Source organism: Oryctolagus cuniculus, chromosome 14, assembly GCF_964237555.1.
Source record: "Oryctolagus cuniculus chromosome 14, mOryCun1.1, whole genome shotgun sequence".
NCBI lineage: Eukaryota > Metazoa > Chordata > Mammalia > Lagomorpha > Leporidae > Oryctolagus > Oryctolagus cuniculus.
The window spans coordinates 73,267,560-73,292,830 of NC_091445.1; positions in this window are offsets into that span (position 1 = coordinate 73,267,560).

The following is a 25,271-nucleotide window of genomic DNA, read 5'->3' on the forward strand; positions in this document are numbered from 1 at the left end:
GGGGCATCCCTCTACTCTTTAAAACCCTCTCACTCCCACATCCAAAGTGCAACACTATTCATGGTTTTGGGGCAGGATCCTCAATGCCAGATTTCATACTTCTGTTTTCTCTAAAAACTTCATTATTAGGCAAATAAAGAAAAATAACATTCCCTCTTTAAAAAAGGTACATTCTATAAAGATAAGATACACTCTATATCACCCAATCCAATCAAAGTAAAGTAAAATAAACCCATCATTATGGCTGAAAAAAACTCAGTTTGCCAACCTTGATTTGCAACTGTAGTCATCTCTGTAACAAATATCATATATTTTTGACATCAAAATGACAGAATTTTATTTTTGAAGAAATTAAGTTAAATATACATATATATTTAAGTCAACAATAATGCTATCTTAGGACCTGGAAAAATTAGAAGTGACTCCTCTTCCTGTGTTTCTGCCTTAATTTGATTCTTCCCTTTGCAGCAAGATAAATTAATCAGGACACGAGATGGAGGCTAAATGGGAGGGTTAACTGTGCCTTTATTTTCTATCCAAGAGATTCAGAAATGATATGGAATAATTCTGTTCTGTATCCAATTTTTAAAAAAATTATTTTCAAAACCAAGTAATTCAGCTTCACCTGGATGAAGTCAGTAGACAGGGATTTCTGTGCTAATGAGCTAAGAGCTCAGAGCAAAGGGAAAGGAGTGCTACTTCCTCTGCGCAGAGAAGACATCCAGAGGCAATTTCCAATCTTGAAATTCTTACCTCCTGTATGATGTATTCCTTGGTGATAATACAAGCAAGCATAATTTCTGAGCAAGAGACTCTAAGAAGAATTCTCTAATGTTCTGGACTTCTGCCCCTTATTTCAATTACAACTGCTGGAAAACGGAGGGAGCACACAGGCCTCCATGTAGTTTTTTTTTTTTTTTAATCTTGTGCATTGAAAATTACATATTTCCCCAAAAGTGTAAGCATAATTATCTACTAATGCTCAAGACTTCTCAGAATTAATTTCTTTTGTAGATTCCTTCATTTAGATTTTAAAATCTGGATTTTCATAATGTTGTAGAGTCATCTGACTACTCCCTAGGACAAAAAACGGACAAAGTCATTGCATTACATTTGCTGATATTATGCAAGTAAAATGTGTAGAAAATATGGAAGATTTCTTTGATTGAAATAGAGATTTTTTAAAATGTATCTACTTTTAAAGAGTAACATTTTTTTAGTCCAAATAATGGATTATTTCTTAGTCAGTTTCCTTGGGAGATTTTCCATTAGGATACTTCAGATACTGGGAATGGAATGATTGGTCCTGCTAAAAACAAGACACAGAGGAAAAGAAAAGTGAGCCCTACCATCATACACTATACAGAGTGAAAGACTAGCTTCCTACAGACATTAAGATTTTATCAAATGTTTAGAAACATTTTCATACCAGAACTCGTTTGACTCTTAAAAAAAATTAACAATCCCAAATAGCTTCTGCTTATGCACATTAGATCTATTGACATTTAACTTAGAAATTAAAACTGAGGATATGTTTAACATTCATGCATTAAACAATATGTTTACAATTATAAACATATTATATAATAACATCAATAAAATTATTTGTGAAAAGTATATTTATCAAACAATAATTAGAAGAATGGCATAGTACACATTTTTCTAAATCATTTTAATATCTGGTTAATAGAAGATAGTTAAATTATCTTTTCAGTAACATAGTGATTTATTATCATTAACAAATATTGTGTATACTATACATAATTGTATATTTTACACTTTTGCACAATTGGCCATGCAATACATTTGTTTACACAAGCATAATTGTAAATGCATGGTTAACGTATTACTGTACACATTATGGCAGCTACAGCATCACTAGACAATAGGGGCTTTTCAGCTACATTATAATCTTGTGAGAACACTTTTATACATGCAGCATGTTGTTGACAAAAACGTCATTATATGGGGGCCAACGCTGTGGCTTAGTGAGTAAAGCCACTGCTTGAAGTGCTGGCATTCCATATGGTGCCAGTTTTAGTCCTGGTTGCTCCACTTCTGATCCAGCTCTCTGCCATGGCTTGGGAAGCCAGTGGATGATGGTCCAGGTTCTTGGGCCCCTGCACCCACATAGGAGACCCAGAAGAAGCTCATGGCTCCTGGCTTTGGATGGGCCAAGTACCGGCCATTGTAGCCATTTGAGGGGTGAACCAACAGATGCAAGACTTATCTCTCTCTCTCTCTGCCTCTGCCTTTCTGTAACTCTGCCTTTCAAATAAATAAATAAATCCTTTAAAAAATCATTATATGATATCCAACTAGTAAAAAAAGATATATATATATGTAAATATACTAACAAGAACATTAAATGTGAATGGCTTATACAATATAATCAAAGTGAAAATATTGACAGAATGATTACAAACTGAACAATAATTAGTGGATCAATACCTATTAGATTCAAAGATATACACATATCAAAAGTAAAATAATAAATACAATGCCTTATCAACCATTGGATATATGAAGCATCTATGGTACTATAAGATAGACCTTAAAATTAAAAGTGCTACTACAGACAAATGAAATTTATCATAATAGTGATAGAAAAGATCCTTGCCATGACACATTGTAATGAAATTCACCACAGTGAAACATAAAAGAAGATTCTAATTGTGCAAGAGAGAAACGCCAGATTACTTCAGAGGATCTCCAATTAAACTCACAGAAGATTTCTCATCAGAAACTCTTCTAGGAGAGAATGGTGAGATGGAGCCAAAGTCCTAAGAGAAAAAAACTGTCACCCCAGAATATTATACCCTGCAAAGCTCTCACTTCTGAATGAAGGTGAAATAAAAACTACTTGTCCAGCCTTGCAAAATATGCTTAAAGATGTGTTACACACAGAAATACAGAAACCTGGTCATCAATATGAAAGAAGGAAAAGGAAGAAAATCTCTCAGTATAAGATCAAAGGAAGGAATGGTGCCGTGGCTCTCTTGGCTAATCCTCCACCTGTGGTGCCGGAATCCCATATGGGCCCTGGGTTCTAGTCCCGGTTGCTCCTCTTCCAATCCAGCTCTCTACTGTGACCTGGGAAGGCAGTGGAGGATAGCCCAAGTGCTTAGCCAACTGCACCCACGTGGGAGACCAGGAAGAAGCACCTGGCTCCTGGCTTCGGATTGGCGTAGCTCCAGCTGCACCGGCCATTTAAGGGGGTGAACCAACGGAAGGAAGACCTTTCTCTCTGTCTCTCCCTCTCACTATCTGTAACTCTACCTGTCAAATAAATAAATTAAAAATCTTAAAAAAAGATCAAAGGAAGTTCAAAGTATAAATTAGGAATATCATTGGAGAAATATCAAGGCAAAGTCATTACTTTTCAATAGTAACACTGAATGTAAATGGCCTCAACACTCCAGTATAATAGGCACAGACTGGCTGAATGGATTAAAAAATAAAACCCAGTTATTTGCTGCTTACAAAAATACATCTTTCCAACAAAGGTACATGCAGACTGAAAGTGAAAGGCTGGAAAAAGATATTCCAAAAAAAAAAAAAAAAAAAAGCTGGCATAGCCATCTTAATATCAGACAAAATAAACCTTAACACAAAAACTGTTAAAAGAGACAAAGATGGGCCTAATATAATGAAAAAGGGATCAATTCAACAGGAAGACATAACTATTATAAACATATATGCATCTATTTAGAGGGAACCTGACTATGTAAAAGATACATTAGGGGATTTAAAGGGAGACTTAGACTCCAATACAATAGTATTGGGGGATTTCAATACTATACTTTCAGCAATGGACAGATCAACCAGACAGAAAATCAACAAGGAAACAACAGATTTAATCAACACTATAGACCCAATGGACCTAACAGGTATCTACAGAACTTTTCATCCTACAGCTGCAGAATACACATTTTTCTCAGCAGTGCATGAAACTTTCTCCAGGATTGACCACATACTAGGTCATAAAGCAAGTCTCAGAATTAAAAAAGTTAAAGCATACCATGCATCTTCTCAGACCACAATGGAATGAAGCCGGAAATCAGCAAATCAGGAAACCCTAGAGCATATATAAACACATGGAGACTGAACAACATGCTCCTGAATGAGCAGTGAGTCATAGAAGAAATCAAAAGATAAATCAAGAACTTTCTGGAAGCAAATGAAGATAACAACAAAACATCAAAACTTATGGGATAATTAAAAGCAGCATTAATAGGAAAGTTTATAGCAATAGGTGCCTATGTCAAGAAATTGGAAATGCAGCAATAAGTGAGCTATTAATGCAACTGAAGGATCTAGAAGAACTACAGCAAACCAAAACCAAAACTAGTAGGAGAAAAGAAATAATTAAAATTAGAAAAGAAATCAACAAAATTAAATACAAGAAAATTACACAAGATCAAATGAAGAGCTTGTTTTTTGAAAAAATAAAAAAAAAAATGACACACCATTGGCCCAACTAACCAAAAAAAGGAGAGAGAGGAATCAAATCACTAAATTGGAGAGGAAAATGGTAATATAATAACAGACACCACAGAAATAAAAAGAGTCATCAGAAATTACTACAAAGACTTCTATTCCAATAAACTGGGAAATCTAGCAGAAATGGATAGATTCCTGGACACATAAACCTACCTAAATTGTACCATGAAGACATAGAAAACCTAACCAGACCCATATCCAACAAGAGATTGAAACAGTAATAAAGGCACTCCCAAAAGAAAAGCCCAGGACCAGATGGCTTCTCTGCTGAATTCTACCAGACATGTAAAGAAGAACTAACTCCAATTCTTCTCAAGCTATTCAAAACAATTGAAAGAGAGGGAATCCTCCCAAATTCTTTCTATGAAGTCAGCATCACCTTATTTCTAAACCTGAAAAAATGCAGCAGAGAAAGAGAATTACAGACCAATTTCCATGATGAACATAGACACAAAATCCTCAGTAAAATTCTAGCCAATAGAATCTAACAACACATCAGAAAGATCCTCCACCCAGACCAAATGGGAATCATCCCTGGTATGCAGGGTAGGTTCAACATTTGCAAATCAATCAATGTGAAACCCCACATTAACAAACAGCAGAAGAAAAAATACATGATTATCTAAATAGATGCAGAGAAAGCATTTGATAAAATACAACACGCTTTCATGATGACAACTCTAAGAAAATTGGGTATAGAAGGAACATTGCTCAACGCAATCAAGGCAATTTATGATAAACCTACGGCCGGTATCATATTGAATGGGAAAAGTTGGAAGCATTTTTCCAACTGAGATATGGCACCAGAGAGGTATGCACACTCTTACTATTGCTATTCAATATAGTACTGGAAGTTTTAGCCAGAGCCATTAGGCAAGAAAAATAAATTAAAGGGATACAAATTGGGAAGGAAGACGTCAAAATATCCCTATTTGAAGATGAAATGTTTCTTTATTTATGGGATCCAATGAACTCCATTAAAAGACTATTGGAACTCATAGAAGAGTTTGGTAAAGTAGCAGGATATAAAATCAATGCACAAAAATCAACAGCCTTTGTATACACAGGCAATGCCACAGCTGAAAAAGAATTTCTAAGATCAATCCCATTCACAATATCTACAAAAACAATCAAATATCTTGGAATAAACTTAACCAAGAATGTCAAAGATCTTTATGATGAGAATTACAAAACTTTACAGAAAGAAATAAAAGAAGATGCAAAAAAATGGCAAAATCTTCTGTGTTCATGGATTGGTAGAATCAATATCATCAAAATGTCCATTTTCCCAAAAGCAATTTATATATTCAATGCGATACCAATCAAAATACCAAGGCATTCTTCTCAGATCTGGAAAAAATGATGCTGAAATTCATATGGAGGCACAGGAGACCTCAAATAGCTAAAGCAATTTTGTACAACAAAAACAAAGCCAGAGGCATCACAGTACCAAATTTCAAGATATACTACCAGAAAGTTATAATCAAAACAGCCTGATACTTGTACAAAAACAGACCAATGGAACAGAATAGAAACACCAGAAATCAATCTAAACATCTACAACCAACTTACATTTGACCAAGAAGCTAAAACCAATTCCTGGAGCAAGGACAGTCTATTCAACAAATGGTACTGGGAAAACTGGATTTCCACATGCAGAAGTATGAAGCAAGACCCCTACCTTACACCTTACACAAAAATCCACTCAACATGGATTAAAGATCTCAATCTACAACCTGACACCATCAAATTATTAGAGAACACCAGAGAAATCCTGCATTATATTGGCATATGCAAAGAATCTTGGAAAAGATCCCAGAGGCACAGGCAGCGAAAGCTAAAATTAACAACTGGGATTACATCAAATTGAGAAATTTCTGTACTGCAAAAGAAACAGTCTGGAAAGTGAAAAGGCAGCTGACAGAAATGGTGAAAATATTTGCAAATTATGCAACTGATTAAGGATTAATAACCAGAATCTACAAAGAGATCAAGAAACTCCACAACAACAACAACAAAAAACCCACTTACGAGATAGGCCAAGGACCTCAATAGACATTTTTCAAAAGAGGAAATCCAAATGGCCAACAGACACATGAAAAAATGTTCAAGATCACTAGCAATCAGGGAAATGTAAATCAAAACCACAATGAGGTTTCACCTCACGCCGGTTAGAATGGCTCACATTCAGAAATCTACCAACAACAGGTGCTGGGGAGGATGTGGGGAAAAAGGGACACTAATCCACTACTGGTAAGAATGAAAACTGGTAAAGCCACTATGAAAGACAGTTTGGGGATACTTCAGAAACCTGAATATAGCTCTACCACAGGACCTAGACAGCCCACTCCTTGGAATTTACCCAAGGGAAATTAAAATGGCAAATAAAAGAGTTATTTGCATCTTAATAGTTTATTGCAGCTCGATTCACAATAGCTAAGACATGGAATCAACCTAAATGCCCATCAAGTGAAGGATGGATAAAGAAATGACGGTGTATGTACTCTACAGAATACTACACAGCAGTAAAAAAAAAAAAAAAGAAATTCAGTCATTTGCAATAAAATGGAGGAATCTGGAAAACATGATGCTGAGTGAAATAAGCCAGTACCAAAGGGACAAATATCATATGGCTCCCTGATCGGTGACAACAAATGAGCACCTAAAAGGAAACCCATAGAAGTGAAACTGATACTATAAGAAACAATGACTTGATCAGCCCTTGTCCTGAATGTTGAGGAACAGCTTACTATTTTATTCATTTTAGTATTTTCTTTTTCTACTTAATACCATTGGTTGAACTCTTTAATTAACATACAATTATTCTTAGGTGTTTAAATTTAACTGAAAAGTGATCCCTGTTAAATATAAGAGTGGGAATAAGACAGGGAAGAGATATACAGTTCGGCACATGTTCCCTTGGACTTACCCCTAAAGTTAAAGCTAGAAACCTGCCATGGGACTCAAAATCCCATTAAGGTGGCAGGTACCAATGCCATCTTACTAGTTAAAGTGATCAGTTTAAGTTCATAATTGATCACAAAGATAGGATTAAGTGTCAAAGGGATCACATAAATTAGACCAGTGTCTGCTAATAATAATTGATAGAATTAAAAAGGAGAGAATGACCCAACATGGGAAGTGGGACACACAGCAGACTCATAGAATGGCAAATGCCCTAAACAGCACTCTAGCCTCAGTATCAGCCCTTAAGGTATTCGGATTTGCCTAAAAAGCAATGAGAGTATTATAGGCATGGAAAGCCAAGACACTGTGGCAAAAAATGTCCTACATGAAAGATCTCTGTGAGTGAGATCCTGGTGGAAAGAAGGGGTCATCAAAGAAGGAGGTACCTTTCTCTGAAGGGAGGAGAGAACCTCCACTTCGATTATGACTTGTCTAAATAAGGTCAGAGTTTGTGGACTCGAGAGGCTTCCATAGCCCTGCGGCTCATGACAAGAGCCTCCAGTGATCACTGATGTCATAAATAGGAGTGTCAATCCCTGTGCACTTACTCCCCATGTAGGACCTCTGCCCTTAATGTGTTGTACTATGAGAATTAATGGCAAAACCAAGCTTCAAACAGTACTTTATACTTTGTGTGTCTGTGTGGGTGCAAACTGTTGAAATCTTTACTCAGTATAGAATTCATCTTCTGTATATAAAGATAATTAAAAATGAATCTTAATGAAGAATGGGATGGGAGAGAGAGTAGAAGGTTGATGGTTTGGGGGTGGTAGGGCGGGTATGGGGGGAAGAACCACTATAATTCAAAAGCTATACTTATGAAATTTATATTTATCAAATAAAAGCTTTCTATTAAAAAAAGATTGAATAGGTATTATTTCAATTCATGATGAAAGAGATGAAAGAAAAGCATCCACACATACTTAGAAGTTATCCCACTTAAAAATGATTTTGTTTATCATTATTGTTTTCATTGAGTCAGGACTTCAGGTTAATCATAACTGAGATGAAGGAAAAGACGTTAGAATACAGGTTTAAGTACATAAAATAGCTTAACCCAAGCTCTAATGAAGTTCAATAAAAAGAGGTCTTCAAATTGAGAAATAGATTTTTTATTTTTTAATTCAAATCTCAGATCTTCATTCCTTTTAATCATTAGGAGTTATTGAGTATTCCAAGCAATAATAAGGGCTGGCACTGTGGCATAATGATAAAGCTGCTGCCTGCAGTGCCTGCATCCCATATGGTTGCCGGTTCTAATCCCTGCTGCTCCTCTCTGATCCATCTCTATGATATGGCCTGGGAAAGCAGTGGAAAATGGCCCAAGTCCTTGGGCCTCTGCACCCACGTGGGGACCTGGAAGAAGCTCCTGGCTCCTGGCTTCGCATCAGCACAATTCCAGGTGTTGCAGCCATCTGGGAAGTGAACCAACGGATGGAAGACCTCTCTCTCTCTGCCTCTCCTTCTCGCTCTGTGTAACTCTGACTTTCAAATAAATAAATAAATCTTTTTTTTTTTTAAAAAGTAATAACAATACTTTTCTTTCTGGGGTATTATAAAACTTAAATGAAAAAAGATATATAAAAGTATACTTAGATTTTCTGACAATCATTCAAAGCTTAGCTCTTGGAAAACAGGAAACTGGCTAGTTCTTCAGGGTTCCCTTTTACACATTTATTCCACCAAGACACCCAATGCGCAAGTTGGTAAGTTTTAACTTCGTGTTACTGGGCTGAGGTATACTAGATTTTGGCTCCAAATTGCTCAATTCAGTCACCAACAAGCTAGTAGCATTTTATTTTTAATTAACAGATAACTGATTGGTTACCTAATTACCTACCCTGAAGAGTTGACCTGACTTTGTTTGCCTTTTGAGATATAAACCAAGTAATCTGATAAATTATTACAAATTATTATAAATTATGCATAAATTAATATATATTTATAAATATATATTTATAAATTAATTATAAATTATTACAAATTTCAGAAGATGAGAATTTTTTTTACTAAATCCAAACAGTTTTGACTGGGACACACACACACACACACACACACACACGTATATAGTCTGCTATTCTTGCTATTTCTTTCATATTTAATTTTAAGGGTACGTTTTCCAATTAAAACTTTTTCTATTTTGTCTTCACTTGCAACTAACTCATTGAATTCAGTAACACATCCCTGTTCAGTTTTGATTTGATTTTCCTTATCTTATTTTCATTTTTTATTATTAAAGATCTATGCATTTTATGTCCCATAGGTAACCTTCAAGAATTAAAAATACTAAAGCTTGAGGGAATACCAAAATGACTTGCACCTATTGCCCAAGAGTTTCGTGGATAATAAAGCTGAGTAAAAACTACAGCGGTACTTCAAAAACCTCCTGGGAAGCTCCTGTCATCTGTGCACAGTCGCTAAACCTTTATGTTAAAACTGCAGGATGGCTGCTCTAACAGCCTCTTTCCTGGTCCCCTACTTCAACCCTGAATAGAAATCCTAGGGAGTTCTTCTGTACTTTCCATCACTGGATCTTTTGAGCATAAAGAATGATTTCCTTGGTTTTATATTAGGGAAAGAGATTATATCCTTGAGCCTCTTCAAGTAAAGTGTCTGTGAATTCAACCAAGTTTTCAACATGCTGCTATACAATGGTGTTCCAGGCTTTGACTATGGGAACATTCTCTGTTCCCTGTGTATAATTTAGTTTCCACTTCCACTCTGTAGGAAAAAAAACACCACAAGGTAATAAAAAGAACTAGACTAGAAGTAGGTACTTGTGATCTAGGTCTCTTTATAGTCAAATGGACTTGGCTAGGCAGGATATAATGCTCTTCTTATTACCTCATTCAAATTAATATAAAAGTACTTACCCTATTTATCCCTCAAATCACTGTAAGGTTATTAATGTGATCAAATTTAATAAATTTTGAGCAATATAATCATTACATTTATTATCTTTTTTGAATATATAAATTCTGACTAATTTACAACACAAAAACTTATGAGTGAAAAACTTACATGAACTTTATTTATTTATTTATTTAAAGAAAAAACTAACATTTATTGGTTTATTCTACAAATGACAGAAGGGCCAGGAGCCAGATACTGAATCCAGCTTCAGCAGGAACATATTTACTTGAGCCATTACTGCTGCCTCTAAGGTTTTACATCAGCCATAATTTGGAGTCAATTGTTAGAGCTAGGAATGGAACCTAGATACTCCAACATGGGAAACAGGCATCTTAACTGCTAGGTTAAACATCTGCTCCATGAACTGTGATTTTTAAATATCTAGCACAACTCTGATTATAGATTAAAACCATCCCCTGGTTCAAAAATAAGTGCCATCACCTATCTCTCATGAAGTTTTGATCTTGGAAATGAAATGAGAAAAAATGCTGATATTTAAGTCTTAGTGACTTCTTTCATGGTTAATGTGATCTATTTTCATGACAAAATTATTCCTTTTTCTAAATGTTTCACTGACTCAAAAGAAAATACTAGGAATTAATTGAACAAAGTATGGCATAAATTAGTTCTACTTTTAAAAAAAAGATTTATTGATTTATCTATCTATCTATTTGAAAGGAAGAGTGATGAAGACAAGGAGGGAGTGACAGAAAGAGATCTTCCATCTGCTGGCTCACTCCCCAAATGGCTGCAATGGCTGGGGAAGAACCAGGGCAAAGCCAGGGGCTCAGAGCTCCATCTAGGTATCCTTATTGGTAGCAGGGGTCCAAGCACCCAGGTTATCTTCTGCTACTTTCCCAGGTGCATTATCAGGAAACTGGATAGGAATTGCAGCAGCCAGGACTTGAACTGGCATTAAGATACATGATGCTGGCATTGCAGGCAGCAGCTTAGCTCACTGGGCCACAGTGCTGACCCCCAAAATATTTCTCATTACTTGCAATTTTCTGTCCATTGTTTCACATGAAATTGCACATTTCTGACCATGTATTGTTTCTTTCAAAAATAATACAACTGTGGAGAGACAATTTTAGGTTTCTCATGATACTCCGTGTCTTGTAAGCTGACATTGATTGCCTTTTTATGGGCCATTTTCTAAGAATGTTTGCATAGAAAACAGCCTTAGAAGATTAAATATAGTACTTCTCCTTGGACATCCTCTAGGGCAAAGGTCAGATAGGCTTTGCTGCCTATTATAAAAGAGTTGGATTCCTTAAACTCAGAATTTCTTCCCTTGCATTAACAGATGTCACCAATCTATCTTTGTAATCAATTGCACTTTGGGAATTGAGGGTCACAATTATTTCTGAATATTAGTATTCTAGCTCTCACTATTGCTGTGAATGGTAAAGTTCTTTGTCCCTAATCCAGGAACTTCATGCTTTCTGCCACCAATTATGAAACAGTGCCAGGTTAGATTATTGGCTTGCAAGTAAGGTAGAATTTTAGATTCCTCAAAATTCTTGATACTAACACACATGAAAAAGATAATTCAAGTGATCTTTCTCAATATTTAATAACACTGAGTTCCATAGAGTAATTATTTGAAGAAAACTATTAAATCTAAGGAATTATAATACTTGAGGGCAAAGGAGGTGACACCATAGTTAAGTTTCAATGAAGCCAGCAGAAATATTTAGGTATGCAACTAAAATTGCTAAAATGGAAATTGAAATCAGGAGTTTAATTAGGCATTGGCTCTATCCAGAAACATTCTTCCTTCCTAAACTATTGTACGAGAGTTAATCATTTTACTTTCATCCATTTTTTTTATTTGACAGGTAGAGTTATAGACAGTGATAGAGAGAAAGACAGAGAGAAAGATCTTCCTTCCATTGGTCACTCCCCAAATGGCAGCTATGGCTGGCACTGTGCCAATCTGAAGCCAGGAGCTGGGTGCTTCCTCCTAGTCTCCCATGTGGGCGCAGGGGCCCAAGCACTTGGGCTGCAGCAGAGAACTGGACTGGAAGAGGAACAACCGGGACTAGAACCTGGAGTCCATAGGGGATGCCGGTGCCACAGGCGGAGGATCAACAAAGTGAGCCATGGTGCTGGCCCCCATCCATTTTCTTTTAGTGAAACCTGTTCATACTTAGCTCAAAGGAGTATCTCTATCTAGCAAAAGGCTTTTGTTTTCAGGCCACAGCCGACTGGGCTAAATGTATAAAGTTAGAACAAGCTTAATCAGCCTTGGTATACTTCCAACTGATTTGGAATAAGAATACAAGAGGTGAAATTTTCATTGCTGTGAGGTTGTGTTCAACAACCATGTTGACCGGGAGGCTGAAAATACCATTTGAATGGTGCCATGGTGAGATATTTACCAATGAAATAGCAATAAGTCAATTTTATATAGGAAGGAAGAAGTCACATGTACTGGGAACAAGAGACCATGTAAGTCCCAAAAGAGAGAGACAAAGGTAAAGAAAGATATATGACTGCTATCATTCCATTTCTCATGGACACTGGTTCTTTTTCTTGTGTCTATGCCCAAAAGATCTTTATGTGTTCTGACAAGAAATTCACCCACTCAAGATACCAAACAGCCCCTCATTTACTGTTAATTTTATTATCTATAAACATTATATTTATTCTGGTATAAATAAATGTCTTATTACTCACTTTCTTATAACTAAAAGGAAAGTGAATGCATTCTGAGACTAGCCAGTGCATGATGTTGTAGAATATAATAGAAAAAAGTTAATGGAACTAACCAATTACTTTCATAACAACTTACAATCCATTTTGAAATGTCACAAACATGGAAATTTCTCAATGAATGGAAAGAGTATGATATATCTGAATTGGTAAAATATTACTTATATCTTCATATCCTAATAATGTTCATTTTCTGAGGTACAGTTTTTTCACCTATAAAAACTGAATATCAAAGCCTACATTAAGTATTTATCAACTTTTTCAACAGCATAAGGACTAAACATGTTCTGTGTTAATCAAAACTCCCCAATCATCTCTATTCCAATTTTTCTCCATCCTGCAAATGCCTGACCTTCATTGTCTGCATGGTTATACTAATACTGAGATTAATACCCTGGTTATTCCTACCTGCACTGCCCTGCCCTCATGAATGCAGGGAGAATTTTTAATTTTCAGTTGAGATAGGAGACTTTGATGATGAAGATTTGGAGAGTGGACAAAAGTAGACAGAACCTAGAAAGCAGAGGATGGAAGAAAAACTAAGCGAAAATCAGCAATGAAAACACAGGTGAAGAAGAGGAGTTAAATCCAGAGGAAGGAAAGGGAGATAAGGCCAGGCATTTCTGAGTTGTAGCAAATTGAGGTCCAGATAGTGGGTCAAAGGTGCAAAAAACGAGGAAAGGAGAACAGAAAGCAGGAAGGTACTACTAAAAGTTACTAGTTAGATCCCCAAGATGTGTAATTGAAGAATGAAATTGCTTTTTAAATTTGAAGCCACGGCCAGCGCCGCGGCTCAATAGGCTAATCCTCCACCTAGCGGCGCCGGCACACCAGGTTCTAGTCCCAGTCGGGGCGCCGGATTCTTTCCCGGTTGCCCCTCTTCCAGGCCAGCTCTCTACTGTGGCCCGGGAAGGCAGTGGAGGATGGCCCAAGTGCTTGGGCCCTGCACCCCATGGGAGACCAGAAGAAGCACCTGGCTCCTGCCTTCAGATCAGCGCGGTGCGCCGGCCGCAGTGCGCCAGCCATTGGAGGGTGAACCAACAGCAAAAGGAAGACATTTCTCTCTCTGTCTCTCTCTCTCTATCTGCCTGTCAAAAAAAAAATTTTTTTGAAGCCACTTACAGGAAGAAGTGACTGTTGAAATGTGATTCTCTGAATGCAACATTACCTAACATTGGAATCACACAGAACTATTGCATCAGTATTTATACATAAATTATTCCAAAACTACTAAACTCTGCTCTCAATCAAGAGTTTCATCTTTAGTTTTCCCTGCTATTCCAGATGTAGAATAATCAGAATGATACAAATTTTTTTGAGGTCCCTTGTGTCTGTCTAAGGCAACAGAGTTTAGCTTAAGGACCGGGCTAGGACAAACCTGAAACAGCATTCTTGGTGCCAGCACTTTGCTGGGACTGAACTAGGGAGGATGGGCAAAAGAAATTTTATTTTCTTCTGAGTCCTACTTTTTATAAAACATTAATAGCAGAGTTTACCTTCTATGACTAAAAAATATAAATGTTTATATACTTATGTTTGATTCTAAATATGCTTTTTCATCTTTAAAAATTTCCAAAGGTTGAATATTCCATTCTTGTGATGAAATAGTCAACTTCAAGTACAGTGTTTCAATGTGGTTTGTACTTCCCATCTTCTTGTCATAGATAAACTCACATGGCTGGCAGTTATGTCAAGATCATCTCACAGATAGGCATTAAACATAGGGGAGATGGTGAGCCATCACTTAGATTAAATTCCATAGGCTTTTTCCCACCATTATACATCTAAACCATCTGACCTTAACAGCAGGTGCATCTTATTTCAAGAGACACAGGATTCAGTGGATAGACTGGACCTGCATAATATGAACACTCTATTTTATAACATCATTTTACATAGTGAGGGCTGCCCACAAATTTCTTGATTTGGCCAAAAGAAGACAATGCTCATCAAGCAGAAAGAAAAGTTGTGTAAATTAAGCAGCCCTTGAATAAACAAGCAGTAATTGCCATAGTAACTTTGTAAATCACAGAAACAATAGGAATACTTTTTTAAATATTTGAGAATGTCAGTTCATTGCTTCCTGTTTACTTGCAATTATTTGAAAGTAACCTGGATAACTTTATAATCAAGGTATTTCCTCTTGGCTCCCTGTTATACATCAGACTGCCTGAGGAGAGGATTGACATCCTAAGGTGTCCAAAGCATAATCAGCCTTAAGAGCTGCTAATGCTAAAATCCTGACTAATGTTAATCAGAATTTTTTTAAAAAAAATCTTAGTTTGTTAAACACACACACACAGACACACACACACAGACACACACAGAGTAAGATCACAGTTTTTAAAACACGATTGGTGAGTGATGTTGCCTAATTTACAGCTATTTTGACACATATCCACTTTATAGTACTACATTTGTTTGTACCTGGGTCTTTGCATACGTGTTGTGCAGACTGGTAACCATATAGGCTGTTTGATATTTGCCCAGTAGTGTTCAGGATCTACTTAATAGTGCATAATTATCAAAAGTCAAAATACCAGAAGAAAACACATACCCTTCATGTAAGACCAATATAGTTAATGAAAACAAAATATACATTCTAAGTTTTTCTTATGTGCCAACATTGGACTGATTTATTTTATGACTGAGATCTCAGAAAATGTTTATAGTTCTACTGAATAGCACAATAGTTATGATATATTTCTAAATGTTGTCATATTTAAAATCATATTCAAATATTAGGTAGATATTAAATCATATCAAAATTGACAGGCTCAAATTGCTTAAATTATAACCCAAAACTACTTGAAGCTCTGACTCAAAGTGTGAGCTTTCTGTCTTCTGGAAACATACTCCCCCCGAACTGTGGTTCTACAGCAGCATTCAAGCACTCCTCTTCAAAGCGCTGTGGTGCCTGTCTCGCCTGTTACCTGAGGCTATCAACCACATCATGTTTGAGACAATATCTTATTATACACACATTTATATCTACAGTACCTTTCATGTTGATCAACACAGCAATGACCAATAAGTTTAAGTTGAATTATAGCAGTGATGTTAGAATTTAAATCAACGTGTTTTCCTTTCTTAGTTCACTAGATGCACACCAACAGATTAGACCATGTGACAGGAGAAATTGGTTGGGGCAGTAGCAAGGGACGTTGATGCTGAGAAAATATTCAGGGACTCACATGAAAATAGGATTAAGTGACACAATCACAGTATTGCCATCTAGGTTATTGTTTTGGGATAGGCTCTCCCGATTCTTTCATCCTCTCCTCCTTTGTCACATCAATGATGATTCTCAGATGGTCAAGATAATTGTATTTTCCATCCAAGTAAAGTCCACCACTAAAGCAAGAAGGAGCCATGAAAGAGAAGATTATGACGTGAGGTAGAAAAGAAACAAAATAAAAGAACATTAGGTTGGGAAGGAGAGTCTCTCTCTACTAAATGCTGTAGTGTGCTCCCTTGTAAATGTGCTCCCTTGGAATTCTAATATTGAAAGCTATTCCTCAGTGTGAAGATATTAAGAAGGAATTACTGGGGGCTGGTGCCATGGCTCGCTTTGTTGATCCTCCATCTGTGGTGCCAGCATTCCATGTGGGCGCCGGGTTCTAGTCCTGGTTGCTCCTCTTGCAGTCCAGCTCTCTGCTGTGGCCCAAGTGCTTGGGCCCCTGCACCCGTACGGGAGACCAGGAGGAGGCACCTGGCTCCTGGCTTTGGATCATTGCAGCACCAGCCATAGCGGCCATTTGGGGAGTGAACCAACAGAAGGAAGACCTTTCTCTCTGTCTCTCTCTCACTGTCTATAACTCTGTCAAATAAATTAAAAAAAAAAAAAAAAAAAAAAAAAGGAGCTACTGATAGGATTAGTGCTTCTGAAAGGGTTTGCAGAGATCAGCCTTCCCCAGTTCACCATTCAAGGAAACAACAGGAAGTCATCAACAATGAAGGAGGACCCCATCAGATGCGGGGTCCACCAGCACCATGATCTTGGGCTTCCCAGTCTCCAGACTGTGATAAAAATGCTCTTATTGTTTATTAAGCCAGCAAGTTCATTGTATTTTGTTACAGAAGTATGAATGCATTACCACACCAAGGAGAATTGTAGGTAGAAGTGAAGGAAGGATTCTGTCTCAGAAGAGAAGACATGATTGCTAATATTGGTAAGTTGAGCTGAATACAGAAGGAAATGGGGCTCTTAGGCTGTTTGAGGCTTGGTAAAAGTCCCAGTTTTAGGTTCATCACTTATTCTTTTCTTAAGTGAGGATAATTATCACACCACCATGAAACTTCTAAGAATTAAATCAGATAAATTATGATAGGGCTTTGCACATCATGGGTTTTTTCTCTCCCTTACCAATTCTGATAAATTACTCTGTGGATTCAAAATTCAGAGTGTTATTTTGGGAATCAATTTATTATTAACATAAATATTAACATAAATTCTCATCTTTAGGAAGTTATAAAGGTTACATTCTCTAGATGCAAAAATGGTATAATGTACCTCCTCAGAGCTTCATGGAAGAGAAAGCCCATCTCATACTTGCTTTGATGAACTATATTAAACTGTGAGGTAACACAAATTAATTTTCTATATAAAGGAATATAACTAACCAAAATATTTCTTTGAAATTCATGATTAGTTTTTTGCAATATGCATTTCAAATAAACTTTCTGAAAGTCTTCCTGTGAGTAGTTTTCTAAATATTTATGCAGCAAATTTATTTTACTTCCATTTTACCACCAATGCTTTGAAGTGCCCTCATTTGTATCCAAGACCTTTGGTCTGTGGGAGATTCAGTGCCATTCCTTATGTTTTGATGTCGGCAGCCAGCTCTTGCTACAATATCAGCTGAGTTTGTCTAACTGCCACAGTTCTTTCCAGAAATCTTGGAACAAGTCTCATGCCACTGGACTACTCCCCTCCTCTAAGAGATTGATTCTTTTGCTCCCCTGTACATTTATGTGTTTGTGGTCACTCACTTGTTCTTTCAACAACTATGTCTCAGTCTCTAGTATTTCAGAAAGCATAGCATGCTGGGTACAAGGAAGGAAGTAGAGCGAGCAGGCATGGTTTCTTCCCAATGGAACTTATGTTTCATATTGTAGTGGCGTAAGTATACGTAAGTCAGATACTCACAGGACCAAATAAATAACAACATGCTCCAATATTAATTTGAAGAAAGACAGCATTTTAGTGGAAGAAATTGGCCTCCAGAGAAGACTTAAGTTCAAGCTAAAGGATGATTGATTAGTCAGAGTTAACAAGACAAGGAATGGAAGGGAAAGTGTTCCATGCAAAGGCCCTGGGATGTGCAAATTTCCCTGAGGAAAACTAAGACTCCAAGTGTGGCTGAAGGAAAGATATGAACAGAGGAATTATATGCAAATCATGTGCTTGGAGATCAGAGCAATGCAAGGCATCAGGCCATGCAGGACTTGTAGGGTTTTGGTCTTTGTCCTATGAACAAGAAAAAGTATTTGAAGACTTTTAATTGGAGGGTGAAGAATGCAGCAATAGAGGATGGTGTGATCACATTCTGTTTATATACAGAGAGTAGACTGGGATGGACTGGCAGTGAGTATAGGGAAATCATCTCAGTGAAATTTTGATAAGTTGAACTAAACTAGTAGTATTAAAAGTAAGCATTTGTAAGAGAACTAAGTTGTAAATTCAACAAAATTTAATATAACATCCTAAATTCAGAGATATTATCATGTATTTCATGGGTTTACTTCCATGTCAAAATCAGATAGTTAGGAAACCTGGAATTTTTTCTTTTTGTCCACAAAACAATCCATATTATAAATGTACTTTGAAGTCCCAAGAATATACAATTATTTCCTAGAGAAAGAGGCAAAGTACACACAAATAGTGTTCCTGGGCCATACCTATCGTTTTTATTGCAGAAAAGAACAGCTTCTTCCTCATTATTCACACATAGTTTCATCATCTAGCATTGACTGAACCAAAACTTAATTGATTTTTCTCACTATAAAATTATACTTGGATATACTGCAACAATGAGAAGAAATGTAAATTACATCACTTGTAAATTGTGTTGCTCATTAAATGTTGGTTATCTCACCTTGTCAGGAAGCATTACATTTGGTGGGAAATCCTCAGACACTGTTAGAAACTAGAGAACTGTTTCCTTACGTGACCCAGGAATGCCAGTTTCCACTCTGTGTTGCGATAGAACAAGCCATCCATTTGAAGAGAAAATGAAAAAGTGCACAATGCCTCTTGCAACATGCCAGTGACTAATATTTTCCCTTCATTCCTTTGTCACAGCAAGAAAACCAGAAAAACCTCCTTAAATGATTCTCAAGTGGTTTTAAAAGCTCTTTAAACTACTTAGCATATTAATGATTTGCTATTTATAAATTACACCCATTGAAAGGCCAAAATGACAAATAAATAGACCATTGAAACTTGTTTCTGTCAGAAACTTGCCTCTCCCACATCTGAAAAGAACAAAAGGCAAGGCACTTTCCAGCTGACACTAGGGTCCTCAGAGGCTGAACACTGAGACCTTTAAGACTCTGAGTGATGAGCTCGCTGCATTTTTTTTCAGTAGAAAAATCTTCTCTGAGTTCATAAGCCAAGAAAGAACTTAATTAAAGAATAATTCTTCTAACAGAAAATAAAAATGGGTGACTATCTTGCTTCTTTTATACCCTTTAGTTTTGCTTATTTTACTTACTGTATATTTTTATACAAATTATTTAAAACTGGTTCTAATTCACCTAACAATTCCATAAAACCATACAATCCACCTTAAAAAAATCAGCATGCAAGTTTCAGTCCACTTCAGCAGAGCACAGAGAAGCTAAGAAAAGAAAATACACATTTATAGCACATTGCTTACTCATATTTATAGATATTCACGATAGATGTTAATTTGTATTTCTAAATAGCTTTAGAAAGGATATGAAATAGCTGACAGTTTTTGTTTGGCTGTTTTCCCATCAAAATATAATCACTTAAAGAATGGTCCTGCACACTGCTGTCACAGAAATGGCAGCCGAGGGGAACAAGTGGTATTTGCACAAATGAGTACATACATATCTATTTATTATAAAAGGCAGAATAAAAGCTCATACTCTGAAGAACTCATTGTTGACTGTTGTTTAAATAGTCTGTAAATATAGATTATGACATGCAGGATAAATTATAAAATTTATCAGAATTGAAAAGGTATCATTTACTACTTAAATAATAAGTACTGTGGTTGACTGAAAACACTTCTGTTGATTGTTGAAAAACACCAGAGATACGGAATTTGTTGTTGGTTGCAAAAGAGCAGGGTTACCTACCCAGTGATCCTGAGTCTACTGGAGCTTATCATGCTGATACGAGGGTTAGACTAAAAGGGACTGCAGGTACAAAAAAGTGCTTTCCCCAACTATTGTAGCCTCAATATAATCTCCCTTGTCTAACATTCTCTCTAGAGAATTTATCAGTTGTAATGTTGTCTAAAAGCTAATGTGATTACATGTTACTATATAATTGTTTTTTAATTACTTCATATTAACAATAAAAAAGCATAGGAATTTGTTAACATCTAAGCATTTATGGCTCTTAAGTATTGGGTGCCACACATCTTGCATGTGGCTGGGAGACAGGCTCTTTTAGGATGCTGGGTACCAGGACAGAGACAGAAGAGTAAAGCCTGAAAGATTTAAATTAGTCCATGCAGGACTCTCTTAGTGAGTAGGGTGCTATAAGAGTTGGGAATGCATATGGAGATCAGGTTATATATTGTTGCACTGCACAAGCAAGAAATCACAGAACAGGGCTTTAGCTCGTGAAATACCCGCTCTTAGTCTCACGCTCCAAGAGTTGGAAGAGGGACCTCATGGTGACAGCAAGTGCGTCTTGTCCCAGTGAAGTAAGAGGGATTTGAGAAAGAACTTGTATGTCTCAGGCTGTTATAGGTTGTTTAATGGGGAGCCTACTAATAAAATTTCGTTTATCAGTTAAGTGTGATGAAAGAACCCAGAAACCTTCAAAGGTTTTGAAACTTCGCTTACAAACCAAAAGAGGAAAGCAGTCCAACCCTATGACACTGATAGGAAAGGGTTCTCTGATGATTATGTAGGCAATACCAGCACACAAGGAGGAGAAACTCCACTGAGAGGATGCAATGTGAGTTTATACAGCAGAAGTGAGAATGTCCAAGTTTGTAAAACCCAGCATTTTCTGTTATGGAAGTAGACATGAGGAGGCCTGGATGAATCATTCCTTGTCCTGTTGGTGTTTCTAGAACTTTAAGAAAACCTGCAGGGGCTGGATGCGATGAGATCATGGCCTTACTTAGTGATGGGAGAAAAGCAGGCACTTACAGATATTGGAAACTCAATTGGTGTCAGATGTTCTCTTACGTTAAACCACATACACAGAAGAGAGTTTTTGAAAAACACAATGAAGAAAGGTAAGGTTTACATGTAAGTGAAACCTATCCCCCTTCGCTTCCTCTTCCTCCATACACACACATACACACACACACACACACATGACCACAGGAGTTAACAGAGGTAGATACTGACCACTCTTCTCTCTAAAGCCTGATGATCTTTCTGTATGACTATTTCATTACATCTAGCAGAGTCTGCTTTTCTCCAAAGTTCCTGTACATCCTCAGGTGGATTATAATTCAATTTTTGTGGTGGCAATTCCAGGCCACATACTTTATAACCTTACAAGTTCAACATTATTGAGGAAGAAATCAACTAACCAAGAATTAATGTACCAATTGGGATATTTGGAATGATAAGCAGGGTAAAGTTTCCACTGAAGGGAACAGAAAAGTAATCAAGATTCTCAATTGAATTATGAAGAAGTGTCTTGTTGCAAATAATCACATTCAATTAACTTTTTGCATTAAAATCCAAAATAACAAGTATCAAGGAAGAGATTTTTTTCAGCATTAGTGAGATATAAGTGACTCTCCAAATTATGTTAGATGTAAAATATGATTTTTAATGTATGCCCATGTTGTGAAATGATCATCAAAATCAACTTAATTAACATGCCCATAACTTCACATAGTTATATTTTTCTCTGGTGAGAACACTGAAAGATCACAATTTTGGTGAATTTAAAATATATAATATATCATTATTAATTACAGTCATCATACTCTATATTAGATCTCTAGGAATTATTTATTTTATATCTAGAAGTTTATATTCTTTGATCAAGTCTCATTTCCCTCCTCTTCTGTTCCAAGCAAGCACCTTTTAGTTCTATTACTAATACTGCCGTTTCTGTGAATTTGACTTTTTTCAATTCCATACATAAAGGAGATCATAAAATGTTTGTCCTTCTCTGACTGGATTATTTTACTTGGTAGAATGCTCATTCATTTTGCAAACAGAGTCCTCCCTTTTTAAAGACCGTGTGTGTGTGTGTGTGTGTGTGTGTGATCCATTTCTTTATCCATTCATCCATTAGTAGATTATGGAACAATTAGATTTATTCTATATCTTGACTACCATGTGTAATGCTACAATGAACATGTCTTTCACCATAGTGATTTCATTTCCTTTGGATGTAGATCCAGAGGTGAGATTGTTGGACCATACAGTAATTCTATTTTAATGCTGTTTTCTATAATAGCTGTGCCAATTTGCACCCTCACCAGCAGTATAGTTTCTTTTTCTCTGTAGTCTCACTATCATTATCTTTTTGTTTTATTTTGCTTTGTTGTTTACTATTATAGTAATCTTAACAGGTGTGTGTTTGGATTTATGGTTTGGGTTTGCATTTCCTTAACAATTAGTGATGTTTAAAACTTTGTCATAAACCTGTTGGCTATTTTTATATTTCTTTGGAAAAAGAAACAGGTACTTTGCCCATTTTAAAAATAGGTTGCTTTTTTGCTATTGAATTGCATGAGTTCCTTACACATTTTGGATTCAATCCCTAAATTATTTAATACAACCTAATCATTAGGTGGGATTGTGTGATTATGGTTAGGACTTGAGCTCTAGAAGCAATTCTTTGTCCTTATAACATTGTATAGATTATCTGACCACACTCTACACTGTCCTTCTATGTAAAATCAGGATGACAATTGTACCCACTTTACAGTGTGCTATTGGTATTCTGCAGAATCAAGTTAGGACTCCAGTTATATTAGCTTTTGTTATGCTTCCTTCTGCTACTCCTTAAATTCAGGATATGAAATTAAGGTAGTATCTTAGAGACTTAGAAGCCTCATGTCAAGTCAATGCAGCTCAGGTTTTCCTCTCTTTTTATTTACTTAAGAGAAATATTTTTATTTGGCTCATTTTGTAGGTTTCTTATCTCAAAATAAATGCAATCAATTTTGGATGAAAGGAGGTTTATTACTTAATTCTAGTGAATGTAATAAAAATCAATAACAAGTAGATGAAAAAGATTCTGATTCTTGATGTTTCCATAACTGTACATGGTAGTTACTTTGACTAATCTGAATAGTAATTAAACAATACTAAGATTTCTTACTAAAGTTTATTTTTCACTGCACTAATGTAAACTTTTATGTTGCATTAGAGTTGTACCAGAACCCCACTGTGTTGGAGCACTATCTTTTGTCTGCATTTGACTTGTGATGTACACTGCATTAGCCATTGTTTGTGGCTGCTGAGTACATGGAAGGCAGCTAATCCAAACTGAGGTGTGCTATAAGTGTGAAATACACACAGGTTTCAAAATTTAGATGAAAAAGGAATATAAAATATTATAGTGAATGTATGTTGAAAGAATATTTTTGGTATAGTAGTCTGAAGACTATACTGTCAAAATTAATTATACATTTTGTTTCAACTCTTTCTCATGTGGCTACATGAAAATTTAAAATTACATATATGGCATGCATTTATGATTTGCATTATATTTATAAATAGCAGTGGTTTTAAATTTTCTGTTGGTATTTGATTAATTAATACATTTGGGATGGTTGCAAGACAAGCCCAACTTGTACCTCAGCCAAGAAAATTTTATTACATTTTTGTTGTTAATATTACTTTGTTTAACACTCATTTGTTGAATTTCTAAGGAATGACTTATCTTAGGCTTAAGTATAATAAAAATAAGTGGAGATCATTATTGTTTTCTCAATTACGATAATCAAAAAGATGTCCCAAACTAATTCTGTCCATTTCCTGTCCCAAATCTAGAATTAGTCAAAAAGCTGGTTCCTTTCAGTGGGAAATTATATTTAGATACCTCTGTCTGCCCATGAAAAATGCTCAATACAACTGGACTCTCTTTACTTTCATATCTTTTCAGTGGGGAGACATAAGAGTTACACATTATTAAAAGGGAAATAAATCAGGATTTTTATAATGAAATTGCAAATACTTACTTAAGGTTAACATGTTTACACCTGAAATACATCAATAAATAAACTCATATATTAGTACTTATGTAAAACTAAATATATGATACTATCTATAAGAAAAGTTCATTATTATTTCAACATAAATTCATATGAAAGAGTATAATTGTGACAGACAAAAGATAGTAAGATTCTTTACAGTGTTTTTTTATTTTACACATAAATCACAAGTGTTGGTTTCTAACTACATTAATATAATTTACATTAACTTTATTCCACACTTTAGCTATGACAGATTTAAATCTGGATAACAACTTCTTTGCACTATGAGATTTTGACAATTTTATATACAGTTATGTGCACTTGTTCCAATTTATTTTCACTTTTATATTGCTTGCTTTTATTTTTTACAACTATATATAAACAAAACTATATATAAAAGAGTATATATATATATATTACACCTTCAGTGTGATATTTCTTGGCTTTTTAATGAATTATCTATTTATTTGAAAATCAGAGTTATGGAGAGAAGGAGAGACAGAGAGAGAGAAAAATCTTTCATCCTCTGACTCACCTCCCAAATGGCCACAATGCCTGGGACTGGGCCAGGTCAACACCAGTTAGCCAGGAGCTTCTTCCAGGTTTCCCACATGGGTAGCAGAGGCCCATGCATCTGGGCCATCCTCCGCTGCTTTTCCCAGGCCATTAGCAGGGAGCTATATTTGAAGTAGGACAGCCATGACATGAATGAATGGGCACCCATGTGAGATACTGGCATCACAGGTGGTGGCTACACTTGCTACACCATAACACCAGCCACTTCACTGT